The 17693-nt window shown below is 38.0% G+C and overlaps 1 long non-coding RNA gene across 1 annotated transcript in view; it reads left to right on the top strand.

Moving 5' to 3' along the window:
• The first annotated feature begins 346 nt into the window (after positions 1-346).
• Positions 347-17693, top strand: part of LOC308060396 — a 40117-nt gene continuing 22770 nt past the window's right edge. Inside the window, exons 1-2 of the long non-coding RNA XR_013926706.1 lie at positions 347-5668; positions 5715-17693. The exon at positions 5715-17693 is cut by the window's right edge and continues 22770 nt beyond it. This is a non-coding gene — a long non-coding RNA (uncharacterized lncRNA). The remainder of the gene's footprint in view (positions 5669-5714) is intronic.

Genomic DNA, 17693 nt, shown 5'->3' with positions numbered 1-17693 from the left:
GCAGGGCGAGGGGGAATGGGGGCTGTGGTCAGTTCATCACACATTGTCTCTGCTGCTCCTTCCCCCTCAGCAGGGAGGCTCCTCACACTCTTCTGCTCCAGCGTGGGTCCCTCCCATGGAGACAGTCCTCCATGAATTTTTCTGATGTGAGTACTTCCCACAGGCTGCGGTTCTTAATGAACTGCACCAGCGTGGGTCCCTCCCATGGGGTGCCGTCCTTCAGGAACAGCCTGCTCCAGTGTGGGTCCCCCATGGGGTCACAAGCCCTGCCAGCAAACCTGCTCCAGTGCGGGCTTCTCTCTCTACAGGGTCCACAAGTCCTGCCAGGAGCCTGCTCCAGCGTGGGCTTCCCATGGGTCACAGCCTTCTTCAGGCATCCACATGCTCTGGCGTGGGGCCCTTCATGTGCTGCAGGTGGCTATCTGCTCCACCATGGACCTCCATGGGCAGAGGGGGACAGCCTGCCTCAGCATGTGCTTCATCACAGGCTGCAGGGGAATCTCTGCTCCGGTGCCTGGAGCACCTCCTCCTTCACTGACCTTGGTGTCTGCAGTTGGTTCTCTCACATAGTCTCACTCCTCTCTCTGGCTGTAGTTGCACAGCGTTTTTTCACCTTCTTAAATATGTTATCCCAGAGGTACTATCACCATCGTGGTGGGCTTAGGCTTGGCCAATGGCAGGTCCATCTTGGAGCCATCTGGCATTGGCTCTATCGGGCATGGGGGAAGCTTCTAGTAACTTCTCAGAGAAGCCACCCCTGTAGCCCCCCTGCTACCAAAACCCTGGCATGCAAACCCAATACATCACATGAAAATTATTTCCCCTGTGGGTGGTCAGCTAGTGCTGCTGTGATACTGAATTTTCTGGAAGAAGCAGGTAGTTTGTTTTTAAGAAGGTAGAAATTGCAGGCCATGGCAAGAAGGGACATCTGCATCTTGGGCAAGTGGAGAATTTGTTTGACTTTATCATTACAGCCCCTCCTCAAAATGTGGTGGAGAGCTGTACTTAGGAAATGTATTACTGATGGCTCTCAAGGAGCTTTAACCTTATAGTTACTGTGCAGAAAGACTTTTGGAAGCTGGTGGGAATGGTACTCAGTCTGTATTATAGAATATGTGTGACTGGCCCTGGCTTCCCTGTCAGATTTCAGCAGCTGTTCTCAACGAGCAGTGTGATCTAACACGTGTCAGAAGGATTCAGGCATAATGGTCCTTTTGCCTAAAGGCTCCTGGAAAAGATTTTCCTTCACTAAAGGTCTCAGTCTTATTTTTTATACTGCATGTTGGCTGAAATGCCAGTTACATGTTAGCTGTTTATTCCTCCTTCCAACTGTTTCACTGATATGGAACTACGGAAAGTCTGGAATAAAATGACTATAATTTTATCCTTTCTTCTAGAGAGTCATGACTTTTTATTCCACGGGATTTAGTAGGCTTCTCTGACATTTCTCTCACTCTCCCCCCTCCACCCCACCCCACCCCCACCCCCCCTCCACCCCCCAGTGCGTCTGCTATTCTCTGGAACATTTATATGTAATACCTTTCCATTTTGGTGTCATAAGACTAAAGAAAGTAATCTCATCTGTATTGTCATTTCCAAAGTTGATGGCATTGTTGTCATTTACAGAGCTGTTAAAATATAGTCCAAAATAATATTTTAAGAGAAAATTTCTCTGAAATACAGAAATTTAAAAACAAAACAAAAGATACTGGTATATATTTTATAAATAACTTTTTATATTCATTTATTTGACATTGTATGTATAAATAAGTATGAGAGAGCTGATAAGGAGAATTTGAATGGAGACATGATCACAACTTCAAGTGTAACAAATCCCTATATAAAATAACGACAAGTTTCCCAGAAGGAAAGCCTAGGCATGATGTAAGCAAAGCTCTTGTTGTCCCATGTAGTCACTTGAATTGAACTCAGTATCTTGTATGCAGGTTGTACATTTTCTTTAATAAAAGTCATTATAATAAGAAGAGATTCTCTGCAATTGTAAAGTTTTCATAATGCCTACAGGATTCTTGACAGATTCTACATAGCTCTGAGAATAATTATTATTAGATTTTCTGTGGCCAGCCCACATCTGTTTTTTTTTTTTTACTATAATTGCCAACCTCATTGATCTGCTTGGTTACAGTACTTTAAATTTCACAGCACAATCTAACCAGAATAAAGTGAATTACTTAATGACATCCTAGACTGCAGTCTGACTGTGTGTGTCCCTCTGTGTAGGTGTATGTGAAGTAAGTTTTCCATTCAGCAGACAGTATGCTCATAATGTCTTTAGCAAAAAAAGACTTTGGTTATTGTTTTTATTGTGGACAGTGAAATGACCAAAAACTTAATAGTATGACAAGCTGAATGTGAAAACATACCAGTAATTATAGCTGCTTCTCTTTGCTTTTCCTCATACATACCTTTGGAAAAGTAGCGTAGCCTTTTTATTTTAATACTGTTCTCAGACTCAAGATACTCCTTCATGTACCCAGGTCAATGTGTAGGGCAACTTTAGGAAGTTACTTTTCTCTTTCTGAGCCACTTTGTTCATCTGAAAAGCAAAGGTAATGATGCCTACTTCCTTTGCATAGTGCTTTGTGACCTGCTGGTTGAAAGGTCTATGTAAGACCATATTTAGATTACTGCTGTTCTTCAAAGACTGTATTTTCTTCCTTTAACTAAGCAATGTCTGTTACTTCTAGTTCTGCTATTCTTCCTTTTATATTTTATTGCTTTTATTTAGTAAATTAAATATCCTGATATGATCTTATGTAAAATTCTGGCAAATATATTTACTGTCTTAATAGAACAACTAAATGGAAAATTAAAATGCAGATGAGGTGAACCGCTTGAAGAGACCATAGTCACTTAATAAACTAGTTTATTACTATAATACTGTAGTCTAGAAACAATTTAAATAAGTCTATTAACATACATAAAAGCATTGTTAGCTCTGTGCTTAAAATAATTTCAAAACCTGTTCAGCAGAAGAGTTGATGTTCAAAAGGTTAGGTGACCTGGATGAAAATTGTTGGGTTTTATGATTGCCTGTTTATTGCTGCCTTCCTGTTTGGTTTATTACACTTCTGGATGTAGTCATTTTTAATATACATGGCTAATACTTGTAGAATCCTCATAAGGTCTTGGAATCAATTCTTATGTTGCAGTAGATAGTTTGAAAAGTTTATAAGCAAAATGTAAAAAATATTTCCTCTGTGTATGTAATTTTTTAGTTTGTTTATCATTTGTTCATTATTTTTGAAGGGAGAGAATGTAAATACAGCTCCCAAATTATGTTTTCTCTTTCGCAACTACTTTACTGTAAAACAAAATGCATACTTTCCTGATGATGGTCCTCACATAGCTCTAAACTAAAGGTGTTACTGTTTGATGGAGTTTTATAGTACTGTTCTCTAGAGAACTCCATATATCAGCGACGATGTGTGGTTATTAAAGAATACGTTATGTATGTATGGGTTTACATATGTAATTCATACACATATTTATACTGCAGGAAAGACAGGCACCATCTGAAAGCAGAAGGCGTAATTCTAGTGTAAGTACCATACCAGCGAGGGGACAGGCTTGTGAATAGTGTCAACTGGAATAAAACACAAAGGAAAATAAATACAAGGACCTCTATATGTTACTCTCAGTCAGCAATATACTGTATCAACTTTTTGCTAATTACTCATGTTGTACTTCTTAGGCAGAGATTTCCAATTCCAGGTCTTGTAAGCAAACCCCTTGTCAATTCAATTTCATTTTCTTAGGAGGAGTCACATGATGAGCCATTTCTGTTAGTCATGAATTTCTCTGTTCTTATTACAAGGATAATACATTTTTCAGAAGTTTTCTGCTGGCCCCTGGTCCCTGGACAGCCCTGTGGGAGGGGCAGCCATGGCTCCTAGGCCCCATGGGCAGGAGGGGTCTGAGGAGGAGTAGGCTATGAGGGGGACTCCCCTCTAGCTTAGGTGCTTCTGCGGGATCAGCCCTCTGTCCCAGCCAGTGCACTCGCCTGGCTGGGTGTCACAGGGTGTCCTGGAGTGAGTGCCTGCCTGATGACCCTGTGTCCCTGCTCCCCTGCCCGAGGGCCAGCCCCGCTCCTCTGCTTCCTGATGTTTTCTAACCAAATGTTTTCTTGATGTCTTCAGATCCAGTTAGCTGGATGCTTTCCCCTGGTAGACATTCAGGAGTTGTTTAGATTGCCCAATTCTACAGCAGTTGATGAAGCTAAGAGTTTGAAAAGCTGGCCAAAGAGATAGCAGAACATGAGGAAAGCACTATCTGTTGGCATCCTCACTGCCGCTGTGTTGTACAGTCATTATGCTGCCTTTGGAGTAGCTTGGAGAATACCTCAGTGCCTTTGCCAGGGAGAAATCTCAGGAGAAACCGAGGCTCCAGGCATGCTCCCCTGCACTGTGAACTGCCTGCACCTTCTAGTGTCCTAAATTGGTTAGTAGTGCATGATCAACATCCTCTCTCTGCTTCCAGTGCCCTCTGAATCCCCATGCATATGCTCTATTTAATAACTTTTGTGGCATATGCATTTATGACATATATATGTCGGTGCTGACATGAGAAGACAAGTGTGGTGGTAGCCCTGATTTTCTAATCTGAGGAGCAAACTTTTACTTTGTTCCTACCTGTCAGCCAACAGCCTGGCCTGGAGCATCCCATACCTGGCTGTTGGTGTGATCACAGCAGAAAGATCCCAGAGCACAGATCCAGCATCTCTGAGCCAGGGCAATTGGCTGGGAGGCCAGTGATACACAGCTGGTGTTTGGTGTGCTCCTGGGTCATGGTTTCTGATGTGTAGCAGCCAGATGATCTCAGAAACAACATCCTGCTTCACATGGCATCTCTGTGTGCCTGAATGCTCCAGCTCCTCTCACCCATCTCCAGCTCATGAGTTCAGGAGGTTCAGGAGGCTGCAGCGGCATGTGCAATAGGGAGAAATGAGGTATGAGATGGAGCACTCAATTTTATTACAGGTTGCTGCAGGGACTGGGTTTTATATCACATCTTGGTGTGCTCTGGGGGAACAAAGTCTGGAAACAGACAGTGTAGGGAGAAGGCAGTTTGGCTGACAATAGTCAGGGGGACTCCATGATTGTTTTTGGTTCTTAGTTGTCTTTTTTTTTTTTTTTTTTTTTTTTTTTTTTTTTTTTTTTAAGGAAGGAGGGGGATAGAAGCTCTTGACTTCTAGAAAAGAATAGTTCACATATATTTCCGAGGGAAAGATAGTCAATATTAAAGGCACTTTGCCATGTGAAGGTAGGAAAAGATGGTTTAACCTGAAATTGATGGAGAGATTGAGAGATTGGTGCTGATTTCCATTTATAACTGAGACTCATTTAAAGACCTGAGACATAGTTGAAGTACAGCCAATCTGTAATTATATTAATTAGAATAAACCCTCTAACTCATTATTTATCGTTTGGTTCTGCTCGTTGTTCACATAATTTTAGATCAGCTCAGAAATATAGGTAGGAACTGGGCCCAACAAGTACAATTTAATTACTACAATACATCTTTTTTGACACACACAAAAGTAAAATGGTCAGCAGGCCATTACATTTCCTTTATTTAATAAAACTGCATATAAATGACACAATGAAAAATGCTTTCAGGCAAATTCTTTAGGAGACTGGCAAAGGATGTCAGACAATGCTCTCAGGTGCACATTTGGATGCCATTAGCTAGAGACACACTTATGAAAGGCACTGCATAAAAAAGTAGAGTCCTTTCCATTCCGCTTTACCTGCACTATATATATTTTCTCCTGCATTCACAGAATACAGGTAGACAATGTAAAGTTGGGGAGGCTGCCAAGGAGATTTATTTTTATATTAGTAAAATATCATTAGGATTCAAATGCCTTTATACTCCAGCCTGTGAGTATATTAAATCTTTCAAAATTAATTATATTTACAGTTCTTTACTGACTAATCATCAGGACAATCTCAGTTTTTTGTAAATCTTATTAACAGATAGTGCTGCACATCTCCATTTTCCCACATGACAATGGTAAGGAAAAAAATGTGCTGGACAAAGTGGCTGAAACTAGCGGGGTGAAGGTAAAAAGAGGATTTGCGCCTTCTCCATTAGGTGTGGCTAGTTTGAAATATGTTCTTGCAAGACATGATCCAAATACAGCCTTTCAGAGAGATCTGAGCTGTCTGTGACAGCAGATGTAACTGGTTTCTTTCCATTACAGAAACCAGGCAGAGAACATACCATGCAGAGAAGCAGGCAGCGTACACAGAAGTTTTCATTTCAGGTATCTTAAGCCCAAGGAGTAATTAATTCTTGGGAACTGATTTTAATCACAGTTGAGGACAGCTATCCTGCTGCTCACATATATCCTCCTCTATGTAATATTGTCTCTACACAGAGCCTTGCAAGTAAGCATACAGCGTCCCTTATGTCAAAATAATATTTGACTAACTGCTAAAATAATTTAATTATTTGAATTTTATATGTAGCAGCATGTTTTGCCAGTTCATGGAATTCAAATTGGTTGTATGTGTTAAAAAAGTAAGACTAAACAAAATTCTTTAAAATATTTTTATCTACTACATGAAATAAAGTAGTAAAAAATGAGCAACAGCACATTATGTTATATATGCCAAGAAGAGTACCCGGGTTTTATCTCACAAAGGCTGAAATATGTGCTGCTTTCAAAGCATAACTCCAAGCATAGATACATCACTAGTGGGGACTGACTTAGTCCAAGTAGCTTAAACCATCTACTTTACTCACAGATTAATGAAAATGACAGTTCTGATTCACATAACTTCTTAGTTTTTATTTTTTGCTCCCCTTTCCCCCCAAGAAAACATTAGGGTTTATTGCTAAGTTGATGAACAGCTGCATATAAAGTTTAAACAAATCTGGTACGTTTTCCCCTCAAATATATGCGGATATACTATATATAAGGCTAAAAATGATCTAACTTTTTTTTTTTAATTGCTAGCTTTTATATTATGAACATATCCCACTTCTTCTAATTTTCATCAGTTGTATTTACTTCTTACTTTGTGTTTAACTTTATGATACTTTAAGATGAAAATGGAAGTAAAATGAAAACCATCAGTAAGCTACTATTTGAATAAAAAAGATGAAACATAATGATGAATATGCAACAACAACAAAAAAGAGTTATTAGGAAGTATTTGGCATGGACAAGACAGTACTTTATTGTACTGTGAGTATTTTGTGTAATTCCAGACTTTAAATCTAGCAGAATTCAGCTTGTCATATCTGACTCATAAGTACCGTTTTAGTTGGAAAACCATACTCTCAGTTTTTCAATTTCCAATTGTTTCTTAACTTTAAAGTATTTGTTGACTGGAAAGAAACTAAGTTAGAAAAAAAAAAAGTAATTAATTTGGAACCTTCAAAAGTAGCTACAAATTCCTTTCAAAGAATTCTGGTATTTTATGAAAAATATCCCTCATTTTGCTAATCTTTCATTAAAATATAGGCAATATAGGTAGTAAGTGGGCAGTGCTTAAGTGTCATTGTAAGTTAGCTTTGTAGCTTATACTGGTATAGGACTTGAGATAAGTTATGATGTCAACTAATAAGATAGTTATATAATATCTATAATTATAACTCAGTAAAATAGAAAAATATGTAAAGTAAAAATAATATGCATTTGTGATTATTTTTTTTTTGGGGGGGGGGTAGGAATTTTGTAAAGCTCAAATATCTGGAATATATCTTCATTTGGTTCTTGTTAGTTTCCATGAGTGTTATCCACTAATGTTATAGAACTGTTCTTGTTGTAAAAATGGCTGACAGCATTGCAGCCACCAGGCTGTCTTTATGTGCCACAGCATGTGGCTGATCTAAAGAAAGACATGTCAGCAAACTGCCCCTCACAGGCTATACAAGAAGACGTGAAATATTGCTGATGCTGTTTGCATATAGATAACTTCCTAAGTACAGTCAGTTATGCAAAGCCTCCTTGTTGCTAACACTTACATAAAGAGCTCAATTCTTATTTTTTATTTAAGAATGTGTTTTATAACTTGTAAATCTTTTTACCAATCTCTCTTTACACTGACATATAAGAGTTTTTTGAGATATGGTTTTTGTAGCCCATGAACTTTGACACTTGTGTTTTAGGCAGCTCATGATTTATAAAATACCCTTAAGCATGGCTATCCTCTCAAAGACCCGTAATAGGTTACATACATACAAATTTTATTCGGACAGTTGTGATCATAACAAAAAAATATAGGAAGGGTTTTTATTATAGCCAAAACATACACTAATTTAATTTTCAACTGAGCGAGCTGAAATATTGTGAACTATTTGTGATTTCAGTTAAAAAAATAGCAACAAGCTTTGCAATCCTTTACCTCCATTTTCAAGTCATTGTCTTTGCATATAAAATCCCCTTATTTTTTCAGTTTCCTTTCTTGGTCTTCCAATCAAATATTTTAAAATCCATCTTTATTCTCTTTGCAGGTTTTTAAAGGTAGGATGAGTATTTCCTGCAAATGAACATATAGTGACAGCTGCCAGTCAGCTGGCTGCTATTGAAAAACAGTCGTGGAAGCACTGACCCCATTCCTACAGTGAGTATGTTCCCTACTGTATGATTTATACTAAGAAAATTTTAAGCCATTTTCGCAGTTCTTTGACGTAGAAGTCTACAAAAGGGATACGAAATGCTGAAGTGGCAAAGTAATCTTTTAGATTGGTGATTGTATCTGTTTATCTAGTATATATTAAACAGATTGTGGTAGATCAGCCCAGGATGATTTCTCCTGCAGTTATTGTCTCCAGTTTGTCACTTGAGCTATGTAATTTGTCAAGCTTTGATTCTGTTCTGTTGAAAGCCCTTTTTTTTTACCCCAACCTCAGCAAGAGAACTACTTTCACAGGCTTTTTTTTTTCTTTTTCTTTTTCTTTTTAATAGAGACCACTCCTACATCTCGTTCCTTTGCAAAATAATACAATTGCAAGAACATTTTTTATTTCCTCACATGCCTGTCTCTTTATTCTGTGTTTTTTCTCTATTTTATGTTTTCTTATTTTGCCTCCTATTTTTCAGGGACAATATTGTTACCTACAATAAGAGCAGTTTTAAATGACTGGAAAGGACCTGCTTTCTTAGCTCTAGTAGTTTATTGGTGCTCTGTGGAGATTGTAGAAGAAACCTGAGCCTGAAAACTACTCCATAGGCTTACATTTTATCTGCAGTTTATTCCTGTAGCCGACTATAACAAGAGCCATTGTGTAAATAATGAAAGATGTTGAAATGCCTTTCAAGACTCACGGAAGATTGTAAATAGCTAATGTGAAAAGAGATTATTTTGATGGTTAGATGAGCAAGTTGCTTACTAAAGACTATTCCAAAAAACAGTTTTTATTACCTATTCTGCCTTAGTTTTTTATGCAAGCCTTTGGGTGTTGGCTAAACTGTTGGGAGTTCCTTATATCCAGTACAGTCAGCCACACCTCCACTTCTGCCCCTTCTTCTGAGCATTTAGCAGACTTTGTTTCTGTATTTCTGTGGAGGTACCATAGGAATACAGATCCAATTAGTGTGAAACTCTTAGACAGGTTTTGTACGCATACAAGTTTATCACCCTGTTGTTAGTTCAGCAAAGCTGGGTTGGGGAACAGGGTCTTACGATACGTTATCTCTCTTATTCTTAAATGATGGTAATAGGGGTGTGGAAACTGAACTCGGGCTTCAGAGATTTCTGTTAAGAAACCCAGTACTAGCAGAGGTATGACAAAAGTAGTCTGATGATCCTTGGGCTGTTGGCAGACTCTGACACTATCACTGGTCCAGCGCCCCATCGGGGAGGGCATGGTCTGTGGTTGGGTCACCCTCAGCTCCCAGCTCAGCCCCCACTGTGGAGGAGCCTGCACACACTGCTTCCTGGCACACCTATGCAAAACCTGAACCAGACAAATGTTTAGCACTATGAAAAGTAAAAACTGCACCTTTAGTTGTGAAGGATCTGATGTAGAAACTAAACCCAAGTTTTCCAGTGCCATGAGGTGCTTAAGGTCCATAGGGCAATGCATGTGAGCTTCCTTGGATTAGTTTTGAGGATCACTTTTTGGGGCTTTGAAATCTCACTTAAGATTGCAAGAAGTTGTATTTTCACAACATCAGGAATTCATAGCCTGTGAGTATTTCCATAAAGTAAGCAACTGTCACCAATATCTTAATAAAAGAAGATATCATCTAAAACATGACTAGAGAAGGAAATGCCAGACTGGCATTTCTCTCCTTTCTAGGTACTCTGGATCAAAAAGTTTGTCAAGCAAGAGAAAGAAATCCAAGATCAAATTATTTTGCTGCAGAATCTTCCTCCTTGTCTGTTCAGAAATATAGAATATTTTGGAGGCAATTTCCATGTCACCTGTTGAAGTTACTGTACTTTGCTTAATGTCATTTAATGATAGAGTTTCATGCAAGGATCTGGAGCTGCAGATTCTCTATTCTTGATCATAAGGGCTGGAAAATCACACTTGCTCCCAGCTGGGCACCAACTTCTCAGCTGCACAGTGGAAATACTAAAAACAGAACAGTGGAAAGTGCTTGCCTAGGTCAAGAGAGGGTGCTGGGTGCTTGCCAGGGAATTACAAGGGGTTTGGTCCCAATGAGTTGAAGAGAGAATGTATTTCCCCTCACTTCCAGGGTGGGTGCCAAAAACAGGGCACGTGGCACTGTTTTTTGAGAAACGGCAGCAGTTTATCCTATGCTGCGTTTAGTCTTGAACAGGTATTTTAATTTTAGTCTGAAAATGCTTACCAGGGCTTCTACGCACAAGAGCATTGTAGTTAAAAAAAACCCCAGAAACTCCACTGTATTATTTTAGATCTTAGTCAAGCTTGGATGCAAGACTGCACCATGGGCTATTCAACCCCAAGGTGCATAGCAGCAAGTAAAGACGAGGAATTTTAAGTGGCAAGGGACAATAAAGTTAAAGAGTAAAAATGTTAAAATTCTGCCTAGATTGTATTAAGATTGTTTTTTCAATGAAACGGTCTTATTTTTAGTTTGAAGAAGGAATCAAATATCCCTTTTCACTGTGTGGATTTGGGAATGAAGTTAGTCTAGGACTTGATTGGCAGCAAAAATACCCAATTGAAATTTTATGGATCACTGATAAATGCCATCTTAAGCCTTCCCCAGAAGCTTGGGGAAATTAAACTGGGCTGTCTGGAGCTTGGTAAGCTAGCTACCTTTTTTCCATTTTCAGACATGAATCAATTGATTTGATGAAAAGTAATTTATTGAGGGGGAAGGGTCACGGGATAATTTACAGTGCAATGAGATGATTTTCCACCCCTAAAATTACTTTCCTGAAACCTAACCTATGTACAGTCCTCTTCATGGCAAGGCTATTAGTAGGGCTGCTCTTTGCTCCCCACTGCTTCAGCCACAGCCTTCTCTCCGTTTGTGATTTTCAGGTTCCTGTTGCGTCTCCTACTCTGCTCACCCCAGGAGAGATCCTGGCAGCAGCTGGTTGTGCAGTTCAAGTCTCTTGGCCATTACTTCCACAGGCAGTCTGACTGCTTCATCCCATGCTCGGCATGCTTGTGCTGCTCCACCTTGCTGTCCCAGCCCTGGATAAACTTTGCAGCTGCCTTTTCAGCAAATGTTTCTGCTATCTGAGCAAAAACTTACATGTAATTCCTTGCTAGCAAGGCAGTCCTGAAGCAGTCTTTCCAAGTCCATTTTCCTAGGTTCCCATCTTTTTACTTTGAATGGTTGCCTGAGCCACACCTCAGCACTTTTGGTTGCCCCAGACTTGTAAAAAATCTTCACAGCTGTAAAATATCCTGTTTCATATCATGAATAATTTATTAACAAAAATGCCTCTGTTGAAACAACATTTTGAAATGTTTTAGGCATGCCCATTTGTATCCTTTTACAGATCTCTCTATACATCAGATGTCAGCTGAATACCATTTATTTTCTCTGGTAGGAGCTTACTTTTTTAAAGCTTGAGCCACTGAACTTACATTGGTGGAGGTCATGGTGCTATTTTAAATTGTTGCTCAGTTTTGAGGCTTGCGCTGTTCACTGAATGGCTTTCAGCTGCTGTCTTTTGTTTAGAAAATACCCAAGACTTCCAGCTTTTTACTATGGTTAAATTATCTTAAAACAGTTGTCTTTACAGCTTGCTTTCAGCAGTTTCTTTTTATTATATTCATCTAGACTCAATGTTCTTGAACCCATTAATTAAACATATCTATGAGGGTTTGCTTATTTTGAGCCTAAGAATTAGAGAAGATTCTGAGGCTATTTCTGAACCAGGTCTCCCATATGTAGTGGAAAAAATTTCTCCAACACTGGTGCAGAAAACCCTGATATGTCCCCTAGGCAAACAGTTCAGCTCCTTGAATTGTACCTGATAACAGAAAATTCACTACTGAGTTGCTGACTGCATTTTAAAATTTTACTGCCTTATTGTGTTATGTACAAAAAGTAATATTCCCTTCCCAGCCTAGATGAGAGTATAACTGTTTTCAGCGCTTTTCTGTGGACAGTTAATTTAGCAAGATTTCTCTCTCATTTCTTCTCTTATTTCTCTGCCTGTGTTCTCACACCACCACTGCTATCTCAAGAGATGCCATAAATTATATTCAGCCTAGGTAAGACAAATAAATGGGGAAAACAAAGAGCAACATAGTTTGCCTTAATAGAGATGAGCTGAGAGTTTCCTTCGAAATTGTAGTCTGAGGGTTGAGTAAAGGATAAATTGAACTTGTTAGAATTTCAGAGAATGATGAGCATATCCCATAACTGAGATCAAAATGTTTGTACAGCAGTACACATCTTAAACAGGATTGGTTGCATTCCTATTTTTTGGAAACTAATTAACTACACTGAATCGTGATAAAAAAAATAAAGCTAGATTCCTTATCTAGTGTCTGAATAAAACCAGAATCTCAGATGGGGTCTTTCCTCTGTAATATTTACTTATTCCCTCAAGGACAGGAAGAAGAGATGTAAACAAGTTCATTTTTTTCTTTCTCTGTATCTCTCATTTTCATACAAGGACCTCTTCTTAGGGTAGTAACATTAAGTGCTTGGGTTTGAGTATTTTTCCTTCATGATGAGTATTCTTTTTGTATGTGGCAGTCCTGCAGTACCAGATTCTGAAAATCCTGGCTGGTTTGGAAAGAGAAAAGTTAATACTTTACCCATGTGTATTTGTAAACCACAAAAAATAGTATTTCCTATCCATTATTTAATACATAGAATCTAACATGAAAGACCCAGAAGACCTTAGTAAGGGTGAGGCTTCCTTGGGATGCTGGTAGGTACATGAAAAGTCTGCTCTCGGAGGAGCTTCCAGAAGAGTAAATCAAGAGAGCAAACAACAGAAAAGAGAGATTTGACGTGACTTGCCCTAGTTTACAGGGAAGGTAACTGAAAGAATTGGGAATAAAACGCGACAATTTTGACTCACAGGTTGCTACTCTTATAAGTGGAAGTTAGTTTTTGTAGCTGCTTCAAAATATAATTTTCATTGTCTGTGAAACAGTAAAGACAAAACAATCTTAAGTAAAAAAAAGCAGATTATCATACGAATGCTAGAAAAGGTTCAGTTAGATTTAGGAAGGATTTGTCGTACAGTATAGCCAGATCAGTTGAAGGAAACTATGAATTGGAAGAAGGTTTAAGTGTGAGGCAGTTGTATAAGTTTGGTGTGCTTTGACTCTCAGATGAGATTAATTGCAATCTATCAAAGGAAATGCATCTTGAAATATTTGGCAAATAAAAGCATCTTTCAGGTTTTAATAATGTTAATGAGTAGCTCTTGTATGTTAAGAACATGTCTTCAGGCTGCTGAAATTAACATCTTGTCTGCTGAAAGGCCTAGAAGTTCTGGTTGAAAAGAAGCTTAAAAATATTGGGTGTATTGGGGAAGAGATTACTGAGAAAAGGAATGATTGGGGAAAAAAACAATTGTAAGTTTTATTTTTGTTTCCTTCTAAAGCAGAAGAATCCACTTTTGCACTGAGAATAGGAATCTTTCCTGGTTGGTTGCCACTCAGGGTCTTATATTCCCTTTATCTTATTAACTTTTAATTATTTGCTATTGTAAAAATTGTTTAAAACTAAGCAAAATGTAATTGAATTATGGTATAATGAACTGAAAGCTCCATGTAACTTCAGTGCTTCTGTTCTCCCTACCTTGCCCCCACATTTCTAGTTGCAATGTCAATACTACAAACATATTGAAGTAAGGAGGATTAGTTTTCAGGTATTTTTCAGGAAACCACACTTTTAGAATATAATAGACATAAGTGCTAAGATATTACCCTGGGTGAGGAAAGCCAGAGACAATTGTGGAGCAGTTCAGGTTTCTGGGTAATACTTAAGAGTAAGTAGCCACGTTAAATGGTATATTGATAGATATAGTGTCATATGTTTGATACAGTGAAGATTATAAAAAATGCCTCCCCCTGCTCCCAGTAGGTTTTGTTTAAGTCTAAGACCAGACCTTTAAAAATTATCAATGGCTTAAGAGTTCGGTTGTTAAATTGCTGAGTTTTCTGGTGTTGTTTATGGGATTAGTCCCACAGACAGTGTACATAAGGAACAGTCCTTAAAACTGGTGAGTCACTTAAGACTGAATAATAATTTAAGTGAATTACCTTGAATTAACTGAAACAGATGTGTTCCTGGTTTTGGCAAAATTAACCTATAAAAAATTAAAATAAGTCAACTACTAGTCAGCTAACTTGATCTATAAATTTTTTTCTAGAGTGATCTAACAAAAGCTCTGGGTACAGGGTTGGGCTGTATGTTTAGCAGCTAATTTGCATCTTAGCTGGTATTTGCCTTGCTACAGTGGAGGAATAATTGAAAATGTATGCACTGTATTGAATATGTTGACTGAAGCTGTAAATTGGAGGATATTGTGTTTGGTATGCATATCTGGAGAGCACTGCCAGGTTTGGTCATAAATATGTAACTTTCTGAATATTATGACAGATAATAAGAAACATGTCAATGAGTGATGAAAGTAGATTTACAATTATTTTAACAATAAACTGCCTTTTTGGGATGTATTTATTACAAATGTTTCATCATATCTAGTTGAAAAAATAGGATGGAGGGTGCATAACTGGAGGGCTTTCCTGTGTGAATAGTAAACTAATGTGTTCAAAATTCCAGTGGGAAAAGGAAGACTTATGTTTGCCTTTTTGCAGTAGGAATTAATTCACTCTTTTGTTGTTTTGTTTCTACTGCTGTTCTGAGGGGAAGAAAGCTATTTTTTAATATACTGACAGAAGGAATTTATGAGCCTGGTATGTCTGTGACACCATATTAAAAACATTTGGAATTATAAAGCATTATCTTTTTTATATTTTTTTAAATTATCAAAAAACTGAAAAGAGGGAAGGTTGTGTTTCAGGGAGGTTGCAGGGAGGGCACCAATCTCATTAAGAAAGCCAGATACCGATAGCTTTGTCATGAGACTATCTAGTTTAATTTTCATGGGCTCTCTGGGAAATTGTGGAGTTTTGATGTTGCAGAAAACACAGCCACCTCTTAGAGGGGAAAAAAGATTTATATTAATGAAGACAGGCTATGTGAACACATGCCTATATTAAGCTGTACTGCAATGTCTCATTAAAAAAAAATAAATTCTGACTTATTACTCAAAATTAAGGTTGGTGCACTAAAGGTGTAAGAGCTGCCTGCTGAGAGACACGCTTCCTGCTTGGGATACTCTCCTCAAGGTCAGGCCATTCTCCTCATGCTGCATCTGTAAAATCCTGAGTTAATTATGCATCCTGGTGTCCTGAATAAGCATACCTGATTCATAAGTGCAGTGAGGGCTGGAAGTATGAGGTCTTGTTTCCTCCTGCAAAGGTTAACAACATTAGGGCTCTGGGCACTGCTTTTGTTCAGGTACTTTCAGAACATAGAGATAACCCAGGCATGGATTGCACAAGCATTATTAAAACTTTCCCAAAGAATTTCTTTGGTGTTATAACAAGAGTATAGGTAGTGAATGAAAAGAGTGCTTTTCTATCTCAGGAGACCAGAGGAAGCATTATTACCTTGTTTATATTGTTACTACAGTAGGAGCATTTCTATAGAGGAAGAACAACATGGCTGACATGGGACACAATTCATCAACGTTTAGAAATTTGATTTAGATCCCTTTTCAAATCAGAAGCAACAATAAGCAGGCATGACAAGACTTTGGCACCCTCTCTTTGTGCTTACGAAGGTGTTACAGCTCCATGTATCCTTACAGAGACTAATTTCAAATACGAATGCCTGATTTTATACTCCGGGATAATAAACATAAAATAATGGTTTTTTTAATATGTACCACACACAGGATCTGTGCCTTTCCTAGCAGTTCTAGCATACTGTTTGGCTGTAACTGTCTCAGCAGGCAACAATTACATCTTCTTGAGCAGTTACTTTTTATTAACATTTTGTAGGGATCCCTTATATCAAACATATACATGAGACCGGAAGGTAGTTGTATAGGTGAAGAATAATGCAAAGCATGAAAATTTTGCAGATCGCATGGAAATGTCCTTACTTTACGTACAGCATGCTGCAATGCTTTTTCTAAATGTGCTGGTTAGGGTCACGTTGAGTTTCTATGCTGTTTAACCTTTATTATGTCAGCTGTTATGGTGACCTACATACTACTATGAATAATTTTACCCAAGTGCAAATGTACTTTGGAGCACAGTCTCATAAAGTATGGATTTTTTTTTCAGTTAAAATATATGCCAAAATTATTCTGGTTCTGAAAGCTGTATAGAGATTTTTATACCTAATTCTCCATTTTGGCTCTAATTACTTTCACCTCAAAAGTAAGTAACCCTAAGTATTTTCATCCTAAATTTATTTTAGGATATAATTTTAAGGTTCCTGCTTTCAGAGCACACCTCCACTTCAAGTGTCCATTCTTTAAAAATGTAGAATTCATTTGTGCCAAAATGAGATGTGTCTACAGTTCACCCAGAGTAGGGATTTCTGTGCAGGAACAACATTATTAGTATCTCTAGTTCATGCAAAAAGAGCTAGAAACTCTGAATTACTCTTGGATAAAAAAAAACCAACAACCAACCAATCAAATAAGCTAAAACCATGACACAGTCATGACAGTTGGCCCCTTTTCTTGCCTGTGGTTTCCCTTGTAGGGGTGAGTATCAGCCACATTCAAAGGTGGATAAAATAAAGATGTAAAGTCTATAAAGAACCTAAAAGATTTACAATAGTGCATCATCCTTGTGCAATAATCTTGATATATACAGAGACTACACCTTCACATTTTTATTGATTATAGCTTCACCTTTTACCTGCTGCTTGTTATTTTCTCTTTTATTTAAAAATGCACAGAATTAAAATGTACTATGTAAGCTATGAAAACACATTCATCTCTTATAGGAAAATGGGCAGAATAATCTTGCATCTAGTAGTTACTTTGTAAAGCAAGTACCATTTTGATTTCAACTACCTAACAAAAACGAAACTTTTTTTAAGTTCATGTTACTTTAGTTGATTATTATATTAGAATGAAGGGAAAACAACATTTTCAAAGCTCAAATGACTTTTTACTAACAGTTGTTGTCAAGAGTAGCAAGGTTATTGTTCATAAATGAGTCATCATTCACCAGCTGTACAGCACTAACCCTGACTGAGCAGGAACTAA

Source organism: Falco punctatus (genome assembly GCF_963210335.1).
Source record: "Falco punctatus genome assembly, chromosome: 3".
Lineage (NCBI taxonomy): Eukaryota > Metazoa > Chordata > Aves > Falconiformes > Falconidae > Falco > Falco punctatus.
Note: the sequence above shows the minus strand (reverse complement) of the source record. Positions and strands in the feature narration are given on the sequence as shown.